At 33.8% G+C, this 11,225-nt stretch overlaps 1 pseudogene; it reads left to right on the forward strand.

Moving 5' to 3' along the window:
• Positions 1-341: 341 nt before the first annotated feature.
• LOC112726190 (elongation factor G-2, mitochondrial-like) lies at positions 342-10,809 on the forward strand (annotated as a pseudogene).
• Positions 10,810-11,225: the final 416 nt, after the last annotated feature.

An 11,225-nucleotide genomic window follows, 5' to 3' on the forward strand; every position in this document is an offset into this window, starting at 1 on the left:
TAGTTAAAGTCGTTAACTACTAACAATAAAAATAGATGTGATTGTTAAGTTGCTGACGTGACTATAACGTTGCCACGTGTCGCCAGTCGAACTAATAGGTCTTCTAAATTAAAGGACAAAAGCGATATCGTTTTTTTTTTTGAATAAAATGCTGCTTTCTACTTAAATTCTGAAATAAATGACAAAATACAAGAGTTCTTATGTGAATGCCAATACAAAAATTTTGATATAAATCTGAATGCGGTTGGTATATCTGAATATAAATGTTGTTGTTTTAATTTAAGTAAAAATGCAATCTTTTGTTCAAAAAATTTAATTTAAAGAATATTAAAGTCAGCACTTTAACAGTCACGTAGTAAGCCCCCAAAACAAACGACAAACCCTGCGCCACCTCTTCCACCACCATCATGGCACGGATAGCCAGGTCCTCTGCGCCGCGCCTGCTCTACACCTTCTTCTCCTCTTCCGTGCCCCCGGCATCCCCATCGCCGTCTCCGTCTCCGGCGTCGTCCCTCCTTGCCGGTGCATTCCACCTGCGGCACTTCTCGTCGGGTAACGCTGCTCGAGCGAGGGCGGCGGCGGCGGACAAGGAGCCATGGTGGAAGGAGTCCATGGAGCGGTTACGCAACATCGGGATCTCTGCTCACATCGACTCCGGCAAGACAACTTTGACGGAGCGAGTGCTTTTCTACACTGGTCGTATCCACGAGATCCACGAGGTTCGGGGCAGAGACGGCGTCGGCGCCAAGATGGATTCCATGGACTTGGAGAGGGAGAAAGGTATCACTATCCAGTCTGCTGCTACTTACTGCTCTTGGAAAGACTATAAGGTAAATATCTCTTTCTCTGCTATTGATAAACTGTTCCCCTTCTCCAAATTGTTGTGTTGTTTTGCTATTCCTCAAATGATAAAACAATATAAAAGTAGTTATTTACTCCAATTTTAGTCTAATTTTTAAAAAAGTAATTATTTTTTTACGTTTTCTGTAAAGAAAATGTGTATTGAAGTACCTGTCAATCTACTAGTGACTATGATGAATCAGTCAGTTTCATTTCAGTGTTGAAGTTATGATTGGAGTTGAGATTTAGTTGGATGAATTTTATGTGGTTATGAGTTGACTGAGTTCAAACTGAATTTAAGTATTAAATCAATTTTGAAGAGCTAATGAGCTTTTAATGTATAGTGAGATTTGAGTGCTTCTGTTACTGCAATCCCTAACATACTAATTATTGTTATGGATTAGTTATTAGTTATGATGGAGAATGGAGAAAAGGTTGAAAAGGTTTCTATGTGTAATTATTCTTAAGTGGAATTGAGAAAATAAAAAAATTAGTCTGCTAAGCAAAAGTAAATTGTCTCGATGACAGTCAAAAATGTTGAAACATTGGAATATTAGAATAAGAATTCTATATTATACTTGCAGTACTGATGACTTCCTTCTTTCATCTCTTTGACTTGCTAATTATTTATACTTTCTAATTTTTGGGTAAAAATATAATTGTATTTGTATTTCTTTTGGGAAATTTGTCATTGCAGACTAACATAATTGACACACCTGGTCACGTTGATTTCACCATTGAAGTTGAGATGGCTTTGCGTGTCCTTGATGGTGCTATTCTTGTACTTTGTAGTGTTGGTGGTGTGCAAAGTCAGTCCATCACGGTAGATTGACAAATGAGAAGATACGAGGTTCCAAGACTTGCATTTATTAACAAGCTTGATCGAATGGGAGCAGATCCATGGAAAGTTTTAAATCAGGTTCATTGGAGATTAATGAAGACCGTATAGATGATATGTTTTATAGTTTTATTGCCATTCATACGATTTTATGGAAGAGAATTTCGCAGATTCGGTTCCTCAATCCCTTGGTTGCTGATCTTTGAGAAATTAAGGAATTTGAAAAAGTTGAACCTCTTCTAAAGCTGATTTTTCATGATAAAACCTTCTGTAACCTGTTTACTAAAAATCTTCTATGACTTCACCTTAATTTTTATATGTATATAGCATCACATTAATTAAGATTTTGCAGCAATATATAAGCTATCAAATTTTAGTTTGGTAGTTTAGTAAGTATTATTTGTTATTACCTTTGTGCATTCTGGAAATCCTTTTAGTTTCCTTTTGATTCATTATATCATTGTCACCATACTTTCTTTTTTATTGTATTTATATTGATAAAAGAAGAATATCATTAATACGGATAGAAGGAGAAGGAGGATAAGAGATCATATATACAATAGCAAAATATAGCCAAAAGTGCTTACATCATCATTATAGTTGTATAACTTTTTTCTCATTTGAGGACTATACTTTTACAGGCACGATCTAAACTTCGGCATCATAATGCTGCAATGCAAGTTCCGATAGGCTTGGAGGATGATTTTGAGGGACTTGTTGATCTTGTGCAGTAAAAGCATACTATTTTTGGGGTTCTAATGGGTTTGTTTCAAAATTATTGCTGTTTATTACTAAAATTAATTTTCCTTATGGCTTACTTTTAGCATGCTCTATTGTTGCTTATTTCGGTGAAAAAGTTGTCACTGAAGAGGTGCCTGCAGATATGGAAGCCTTGGAAGTAGAAAAAAGGCGGGAGCTCATAGAAGCTGTGTCAGAAGTTGATGATCAACTTGCTGAAGCTTTTCTTGGTGATGAGCCCATATCACCTGCTGACCTTCAGGTCTGTGGGTTTTCTTTTTTCATTTTTCGGTTTTTTTTTTTCCTTTCCCTCATCCCTATTGAAGTTTGGTATTAACTGAAACTGAGTAGAGAGAGAAGATATTTTCTGAATCTGTTGTATTTATCCTAATCTAGCTGGTAGAGTCAGTTTCTTAAGTCCCTACTCTTCTAATCAAGTTAGAGAGTTTTCTAGCTTTCTCTATTAGGTATGTTCATTATTTGATTTATAGGATATGCATCGAATTTGGTTTACCTCTGACAATTATTTTGTTGGGATGTTTTATTGTTGATTACATAGAAGTCTTGAGCATTCTAGATGTGTATCAGAAATAGTAAAGGCATAGGTGTGTCAATGGGAAGTGGTCTTGTTATTTTATGATTATCAGTGAAAAAAATTGCTTATATTGTAATATGTATGGTTTCTGCTAATAAAAGTTGTAAGCATGGTTCTTTGGTTCTTCGTTGATGCTTAGTTCTTGCATTTTTCACTCACTTCGGCCTATGGTTTTTCACCAATAGATTATCATGAAGTCAATGTACTGCATTCTCCTTTAGCTTTATATGTAGTTTAGAATATTTAATTATTTTATTAAATATTGAGTTTTATTATTGTGATGTCATTTTTCTTTGAGCAGGAAGCAATTCGTAGGGCCACCATAGCACGGAAGTTTGTACCAGTGTTCATGGGTAGTGTTTTTAAAAATAAGGCAACCATTGAATTACCTTTAGTTATTATGTGTATTCTATGCTATATAGTCATTGCTTTCTGTATTCCTCCTCTTTACATTATTAATATGTTGTATCCTTATTTTCCATATGTACACAATGCACCTAATTTGGATATGTTTTTTTTTTTCCTTTTCTTTTTTTGAGAACTTAAATCCTCTTGGCATAGTTGCCTCGACATTCTGTAGTACACAACTGCTATAATGGTTGAGTATGCATATCATATGGGATCATAAATGGCATGCATCATGTTAGCAGGTATTTAATATTTGTCAGGATGGCTCAAAATATTAGGAGTGTAAAATATTCAAATATTGCAAGAGGTAGCTTAAGTTGCCCAACCTACTAGATCCTTTACGTTTGTTTTGATTGGATCATAGATGTCTGGGATTTTTGATCCCATCATATGCCCAAATGAAATCAAATACAGGTCAATTTATGACCATACACAATAAATATAAAGGAATAAAATATTTTGTCCTGATAAATTTTTATTAGAATGCTGCTGTGTTTATAACTATCTATTACTGACTACTCGTCTCCTATTTGTGTTCGATCTCCTATCTTGCTTGTGATATTCTGGATTGCTCTGTTAATGTGGCGTGTAATGTTTTGTAATTTGTATCATTTATTAAGTTACCTTTTGATCGGATTTGTGTAATTGATGAATCTTTTTATCATCAATTCGTCTCGGGTTGGTATCCTTGCTCTCAAGTTCAAACTCCCAAACCCCCAAGAGGTTCTCTTGTACATGCATATGCTTGCAGGCATCCCTATTTTTACCTTCTGCCTCTTATGCTTTTCATTGTCTTCTGTTACTGATACAGGGAGTACAGCCACTTCTGGATGGTGTACTTAATTATTTGCCATGTCCAATTGAAGTTAGTAGTTATGCCCTTGACCAAACAAAGAATGAGGAAAAGGTACCTGATTTGTAAGATGTTTATCTTTGTTTTGCTTTGATATTATGATCTATTTGTCATAAATTGTCAATTGGCCTCTGAATTTGCAGGCTATTTTTTAATGATGATTTATAAGTTTCTTTATATATATAGATTAGATATATATTTGAGTGGGAGTGAAAGAAGAATATTTGGTTTGAAGAATCATACAAGAAAATATATGGAAAATAGAGTAAAACCTAGAAAAAGGGGAAAAACATCAATTAAGAACTTGTTTAATTACTCGAATAATTAAATTTTCATGGATTTTTTAAAATGTAATTACTAGTTAAACATAATCTTTAAAAAAGTTAAAAATTCTCATGTGGACATTTTCTTGCATCTATAGTAGCATTTGTAAGACTCCACGCAGAAAAAGTAAATACAAAATGAAAAATAACATAACTTAGATTTAACCGGGATGATAACTATTGCATAAGTTTTTCAAAATATAAATCACAACTTAGTCAAGGGAAGGTTAAATTATTTTGATAGAAAAAGAAATTTTATTAGGAGAGAGAAGAATGTACACAAGAGGATGGAATATCCTCACATGGATACAAAATGGTATCACCCAACAAACAGGACCATGTACTAAAGCATGCCAATCCCTTTGAATGTTAGCTAGAGGAAGTGAGGAACACCCTTAGACAGACCATGTACGAAGCACCAAAGCGAGGCCGAAAAGGTAATCGTATCTCAATTAAATGAGTAGTCGAAAAGGAGCTGTTAAAAGGCATGGACTTCCTTTACAAGTTTCAACCGAATGCGCCAAAACACTGAAAAGTTACCAATTGTATTTGCTTCTTGGTATGATCCAAAACTTTGAATGTGGTAATTAGAAACTGATGCAAATCCATTGGGAAAAACCCAAGGATTTTAAATGATACCAAAAGGCCTGGAGAGTTCTTGCTGTGGCAATGAGAGGCCTGCAAATGATTTTGCAAGCCGATTTTGCATTTGTGCTCTTGTTTCTTTTTTTATTGAATAATTTATCTATGCACTTTCAGGTTGAGTTGACTGGAAGTCTTGATGGGCCACTTGTAGCGTTGGCATTTAAGTTGGAGGAAGGGCGGTTTGGCCAGTTGACATATTTAAGGTAATATTACTTCAAACTCTTTTTCAACATATATAAGGCAGTATCAAGTGAGAGAAGTTGGCTGTTATGAGAGTGAGAGCAATTCTTGGCTGCATCATCGTACATGAATGGTTGACGTACTTTAGAGCTCACATGATTACATAAAGAAGTCGCATCTCGTATGACTGTATGTAACAACTGGTACCAATTGTAGGTAGAAAAGAGATCAAACAGTACAGAAACTGAAGGAAATGGGTAAAATCCAATGTGGCTTTACCCTTCCCCAGGTCATGTGTTCTTTACTGAGAAAGGAAAAAACAATGTGTGACAAATGGCAGGCTTTTGAGAGACCTGACCCTCTCCTAGTCTGATTCTAATCCCAACAATCTGAATGCCCTCCTCAGCATTTTGTCACCTCCCAATATACTCCCCAACTCTCTTTTCTAACAAAATCATTTCACTACCCCTCCCCACCAGTCTTGCCACCCAGAGTTACCAGTCCCTCGGGCCCATATTGCGCTCCCCTCCTCCCCGTCCTGAGCATTTTGTTTTCCCACAACCGAGATTTACTCATTTCATTCTCACCATTAACCATTTTATCACTTTCCCTGCGTGTGTTTGTCTGCATATATTTTGTTTTGAATGTGTTAACTTTGTAAATTACACAAAATTATTGGATTGTTTTCTCAATTTTCCTTCCCCCCGGCTTTGGGTGTTGAAGAATTTACGAGGGTGTGATCCGCAAGGGCGAGTTTATTATTAATGTAAACACCGGCAAGAAGATCAAGGTAAAATCTAAGGCTTTTTGTGATTGTGTTATTCATGTGCATATGTGCAATTGAATCCTGGAATTTTTTTTGGCTAATGCTATGCTATAAATCATAGGTGTAACTCTCAAGATTTTTCCAAACACAACTTTGCAGTAGTGTTTTGTTGAAATCTTCAGCTTTTTATTATCTCCTTTAGATTTCATCTTGGGAAGAGTAATAAATTACATGACATAAGATTATAGCAATTATTCAATTTTAATCTACCCTGGGTTCATGAATTTCTTTAAAACTATGCACCAAAATTTTGTTGCTGTGCTACCAGTGATGTAATATTTTCACTAGTTAGATCATTAGGTCTGTACTTTCATGTATTGCATTTCAAAATTAGAATGAATTTTTGGCTAAATGTTTTTCTTAATGGATGCAGGTTCCTCGCTTAGTTAGGATGCATTCTGATGAGATAGAGGTTAGGTTTTGGATTTACAGTATTACTGGCGGATTTTCATGTTATTGGTATTTTTTTCTCATTACTTTTTTATGGTAAAGAGGAACTCTTATCCCCTTGTCCTACCCAGTTTGTTTAGTTTTCTCTTCATATTAAAAAAAGTCTTCTTTTATCAAGAAAAAACAAAAAAGAAAAGAAAAGAAAAGAAAAAGAAACTTTTGTTGGGTAGGTTATAGGCTATTGTTTTTGCTATAGAGTAACTTGGTAGGGGTACCTTTCCCAGCTTGATTTGTTACGAAGACTGTTTAATATATTTCAATAATTAAATATATTTAATATTCAATTAGGATTTTATCCAAATTGCAGGACATTCAAGAGGCTCATGCAGGGCAAATATTGATTTCTGGAATCCTATATTGTACCTTTATTTATTCAAGATTTAATTAAGGGTCTTGTTAACAAGTGTTAAGGCACTTACTAAGAATACTATAAGAACAAGTAAATGCTAACTTTTTTTAATTTTTCTGTGCACTGAATGCAAACCAAAACTTTTCTATTTTCTCTCTTAACCAATGCCCATAGGAAACTCTCAAGTTAAATCTTTTAAATTAATTTGTAAGGCTCTAATTGTATAGTTTAATCAATTTTTTAGGCTTAATTACTGTCAATCCTTCTCAACAGCTGTTAAACATTCTGAATTTCTGATAATTGAGTCTTTTGTTGTTAGCAGTCTCTGCCTATTGATGTAGAGAATGAATTGCACTCAATTTTGAACTTAATCTTGTAGTAATATGTTGCCTAAGTTAGTTTTATATTGGCCTTAATACATGATTACTTGTCTAACTTTTTTCCATCCATTGGTTATTAGGAGATACTTTTACCGATGGATCAGTTAAATACACAATGACTTCCATGAATGTTCCTGAACCTGTAATGTCATTAGCTGTACAGCCAGTTTCAAAAGATTCTGGAGGGCAAGTAAGTAGTTTCTTTATGTAACACACTGACCACTCTGTCCCAGCTTATCATGTATTTGATTTTCTTGGTATATCACTTGTAGTTTTCAAAAGTTTTGAATCGCTTCTAGAAAGAGGATCCTACATTCCGTGTTGGTTTAGACCCAGAGAGTGGGCAGGTAATGTTCTATTCTATTTATCTAGATCATAGAAGTGGCAAATTTGTTGAACTTGCAATGACATAGTTTACCTTTGTTGTTAGACTATCATTTCTGGAATGGGAGAACTACATTTAGATATTTATGTTGAACGTATTCGGAGAGAGTATAAGGTACCTATTCCTTTCCCATGCATTAATGTTGTTAATCCTTGCTGATACTGGTTTTATATTTCCTGCTTCTGGAGTTTCATTATTATGTTCCTACTTGTTAAGGTAGATGCAACTGTTGGAAAGCCCCATGTAAACTAAAGAGAAACTGTTACACAACGTGCTGATTTTGATTATTTACACAAGAAGCAATCTGGAGGGCAAGGTCAATATGGACGGGTAATTGGGTATGTGTCGGTAATTTTTATATTAGTTACCATACATAAGATTTTTTTTTTATTAAAATCAGATTAGACATGGGGATTGCCCGAGAGTGGCACTTTGCACTATGATCGTCATATGCTCTAATTATTATTATTATTTGTATCCCACTAATTTACATCTCACCTTTACAATATCAATAATCAAGATTTGGATTTGTTTCTCATGAAAGTGTTAGATATAAAATCGTGTCGCTGACCAACAATTTAAGTTCATGGGAAAGATGGTTCATATCATGGTATATTACTGTACCAGAACCTATTCTATGGTTGTTTTTGGGTCACCCCAAAATGTCTAGTCAACCAAATAGCAAGTCTTTGTCCAGTCTTGAGCATGAGAAGGTATATTATAGTTCCACATGTCCTAAGGATAAGGTGTGGTAGAAGCCTTTACAAGTCTAGGGCAACCCTCTCCCTTGAGCTATTTTTTAAAGTTTAATTAGAGTGACTGAGTTTCAATAATGGTGTAAGAGCTTCTATGACTAGACAGAGGGTTCAATCCTTGTTGTCTCTCAATTATTCTTAATAAAAGCTGCATCCCAAGATAGGATGGACCTGTGCATTGTCCATTCTTCAAACTCAAAAAGAATAAGCGACATTCGTGTGAAGGGGCCTGTTCGATATTAAACCATTCTTTTGAGTTTTACCTTTATCCAATTACAATAATTACAACTTTAGGAGAGATAATTACTGACAAACTGTTAGCATCTCCAAATAAAGTTTAATTGCAATTACAATTACAATTTTCAATACCCTATGGTTGGAGCATAGAAATCATGTGAACCAACCTTGCAAGAAATATAATGACTGTGACTTAGTCTTGATTAACTTTCTCTCAAACAACCGCATGTCTAAATATGCATAGACCTTGCATGCAAGGCAAGATTAGGGAGTAGGCACTGTTTGAAGAACTGTTTGATCATTACAAGATTCTTTAATTATTTTTCCCCAAGTTTTAACTTACTGAATATTACAAGATAAATATGCCGTTGTAGTGTGTAAATTATATATTTTTTGTATTAGGCTCAATAAGTACTTTCTAAAAGATAAAAAAAAGTAACTTATATTAATCTTACAGCAAATTGTTTATTCAGAAATTACTTTTTGAGAAGTTCCTTTTAATATAAGCGCTTGACAAAAGAGGCATTTTTGTCCATGTTAGTTTTTAAACAAATTTGTCTCAATTTATATTCTTTTCTGTGTGGTTAGAAATAAAATTAAGTTGATGCGTTATTAAAAAAATTTAAAGTTAGTCAAAAAAGTTTTGTTAAATAAAAGGTGTTGTGAATTAATAAATCAAGAAAGTATACATTGTGATTTTCAAACAATGTCATCCAAACTAAATGCATGTCTCTTAGGAACAGAAAATTGCTGGTATTCAAGGGCAATCAAATTTTAGAAAGGGATTTTCATTTACTTCCAGACTTCTCCATGTGTATAAATATCCTTTTTCTTTTCTCAATAAAAGTGTATTAATCCTTAGATTTAAAACAAATTGGATAAAGCCTTCTTCTCTTTGCTGTGGTTCTGGTTCTGTTTCTGGGCTAATGGCTTCCGTATAAAGTATATCTACTTTATGATAGCAGCTGATTGTGAATTTGTGATGTTCCAACTTGTCCCTAATCACCTTTTGTTTCTTGATGCTTAGTGAATTCACTATGTTCTATGTTTGCAGGTATATTGAACCACTTCGGGCAGGATCACCAACTAAATTCGAATTTGAAAACCTCCTTGTTGGGCAAGCTATTCCATCAGGTTTTATCCCTGCAATTGAAAAAGGTTTTAAGGAAGCCGCCAACTCGTGAGTGAAATTTTCATCATTGGTTATTTGTGATTTCTACTTTAAATCTAATTGTCGTTCAACATATATTATCTTATTCCCCATGAATGTAATAAAGACCACCGAAAAATGTAATGATGGAATAAGTGAGCATTCAAAAGTAATTTATGGGGACTAAGAATGTAATATTGAGGAAGCCAAAGTTCATTCATTAGCATATTTACGAAACATCAATTTTATTATGCGATTCAGCCATGATAGTGTTACAATACTCATTTTATGGTAACGTAATGTTGCTTTCATACAGGGGGGCTTTAATTGGACATCCTGTCGAAAATCTTAAGAATTGTCTTGACAGATGGTACTGCTCATGCCGTTGATTCTAGTGAACTTGCATTTAAGTTGGCTTCTATCTATGCTTTCATACAGGTTCTTTACAATTCTGCATCCATATTCATAACATTGCACATATTATCATGATAATATTGTCCATAGTTTTGTTCTCATAGTAATGACCATATTCTTTGATTTTTGTATCAGTGCTATACAGCTTCCAGGCCATTTATATTAGAACCTGTTATGCTTGTTGAGCTGAAAGTACCAACAGAATTCCAAGGAGCTTTCGCTGGTGACATTAACAAGTGGGGTTTCTTATTTTATTCTATCCTTGTTTCTCTTTTCAAATGGTTTATTTATGATATTGGTTTATTTATGATATTTTTATCTATGGTATTGGTTTATGATACTGGTTTATTTTATTCTATCTTTGATATTGGTTTATTTATGATATTTTTATCTATGGTATACGATGTCAGATTTTTTTTTTATTAAATTTTAATTTAGGTTAAGAGTTTTTAAGTCATCTTAATTAGTAGCTAGAAAAACTGACAGAATGCTTTTTGAAAAAAGTGACAAAATCTATGCTTTGCCTCTGATACCACTTTTAGACGGTGATTATAATGTGAAAAAGGTTAATGAACTCCTCAATTTTTAGATTTATATACACTAATTAATTATTACTCATAATTATAATATATAATAAAGAAGAACATGATGAGTCCTAATTGATCTTAATTAATTCTAGTATATCCTAATCCATACATAAACACACTTTAATATAATATTAATCATAGTTATTAGAACCAAATGACCAGGTAACCTGATTACTGGATCAACCGGTAGGTCACTGGTTTACCCGGTTGATCCGGTCATAATTTAAAAAATATAAATTATATAAATAAAATTAAAATTACATACTAAGACT

Source organism: Arachis hypogaea, chromosome 12 (genome assembly GCF_003086295.3).
Source record: "Arachis hypogaea cultivar Tifrunner chromosome 12, arahy.Tifrunner.gnm2.J5K5, whole genome shotgun sequence".
In the NCBI taxonomy this organism is placed as follows: Eukaryota; Viridiplantae; Streptophyta; class Magnoliopsida; order Fabales; family Fabaceae; genus Arachis; species Arachis hypogaea.